Source organism: Sinocyclocheilus anshuiensis, unplaced genomic scaffold, assembly GCF_001515605.1.
Source record: "Sinocyclocheilus anshuiensis isolate Anshui unplaced genomic scaffold, SAMN03320099.WGS_v1.1 scaffold1018, whole genome shotgun sequence".
Classification (NCBI taxonomy): Eukaryota; Metazoa; Chordata; class Actinopteri; order Cypriniformes; family Cyprinidae; genus Sinocyclocheilus; species Sinocyclocheilus anshuiensis.
In genome coordinates this window covers 807,244-809,132 of record NW_015539893.1, presented here as the reverse complement: position 1 = coordinate 809,132, position 1,889 = coordinate 807,244, and positions in this window count along the sequence as shown.

The following is a 1,889-nucleotide window of genomic DNA, read 5'->3' as shown; positions in this document are numbered from 1 at the left end:
GAGGGCACCAGGGGCGTGACATATCGCCCCCCTCCCGGAAGGCGCATCCTCGCGCCGTAGAACAACAGAGGTGGGAACTTGGGAGGAGGCTTGGGAGGAGGACGGGCCCCCGGGAGGAGGACGAAGAACAGAGTCCATGGGGGGTGACGAAGGAGGGAAGAGCCAGGGAGGAGACAGGAGGGGCTTGGAGTAGGAGGAGCCAAGCAGGACCCAGGCCATCAGTGGCTGAATTATTATATATAAAAGCATGTGGCTGGTAAAACAAGAATTGGAAAAGTGTAATTGAATAGGTATTGTATGTTGTAGTTTGATGTCTGGTTGTCCTGCTTATCTTACATGCATGTCACTGGTGCTAAGAGGTCTTTGATGCTGTAAGAGGGGGTAGATCCGTTCCTGTTTTGATTGGACACTCAGGCTCTAGACCTCTGGCCCCCAGATTGTTTTTCTTCGCTCTGTTTTTCCCGCTCTGTGGCAATTAAAATATGACTGCTGGGGGTGTCATGAGCCGCTACTGTGAGGAGCACGGAGCGAGGAACGAGGAGACGTGGAGTCTACTTCAAACGAACAAAGTTTAATACACATCCAAGGAACTAGGAAAACACACGTAGCAGGGAGAGATGAACATCCAATGCCAGACCAAACTCAGAAAGCACAGACAGGACATTAAATACATGGGGTAATTGACAACACACATCTGGGAGCAATCAACAATCAAACACGCTGAGGGCACCAGGGGGAGCGACAGAGGACTGAGGTGGAGCCAAGGGGATGAAGGAGCCTGACGGAGCCGGAGGGACGAGGCGAAGCCAGAGGAGTGGAGTCCCGAGGCACAGGATGGTCGACGCCAGACCAAGGCGGAGCCGGAGGGACGAGGGAGCCCGGTGGAGCTAGTGGACTGCCGGGCCACAGCGGAGAGGAGGGAGCTAGGAGCCATGGTGGAGCCGACGGGTTCACGGTCCTAAGCGGAGTCCGGGGCTTAGAGGCTGGAGACGGAGTCAAGGGATACTCCAGCCACGGCGACGCTGGAGGATGGCAGTCCCGCGGAGCTCACACCGTGATGATGGTGGGCTGAGGGCGAGCAGAGGGGCTGCCAGACGACAGCGGAGAAGGAGGCAGGAGCAGGTGGGAGGGCAGGCATTTGTGAGCCTCTGGGCTTAACTTGGGACCAGGAGCCCTCTCAAGGCTGGACGTGGGAACAGGAGCCTTCTCTGGGCTAGGCATGGGAACAGGAACTTTCTCTGGGCTAGGCATGGGAACAGGAACTTTCTCTGGGCTAGACATGGGAACAGGAACTTTCTCGGGGCTAAACTCGGGAACTGGAGCTCTCTCTGGGCTAAACTCGGCGGCTGGAGCCTTCTCTGGGCTAAACTCGGGGACTGGAACCCTCTCTGGGCTAAACTCGAGGACTGGAACCCTCTCTGGGCTAAACTCGGGGACTGAGTCTCTCTCTCTACTGGACTGGGAAACAGGAGCCCACTCAGGGCTGGAGGGGACCAGCGGGGACGAAGGAGAGAGGAGAGGGGGCAAGTCGGCTTCCAGCTCTGTTTCCCAGTCTATCAGGTCCGACTCCAGGGGGCCGACCAATGGCGACGGAGCAGGTGGCGGAGGAGCCCGAGGCGGAGACGGAGAGCCGATGAGCCAGGGCGAAGGGGAGGATCCGGAGGGCCAAGGCGTAGCAGATGGCGCCGGCGACTGACGCGGTGGTAGGGATCCGAAAGGCCGCGGTGGAGCCGGAGTGACAGAGGACTGAGGAGGAGCCGAAGGGATGAAGGAGCCTGATGGAGCCAGAGAGACGAAGGGACGAGGCGCAGCCGGAGGAGTGGAGTCCCTGGGCACAGGATGGTTGATGCCAGACCAAGGCGGAGCCGGAGGGACGAGGGAGCCCGGTG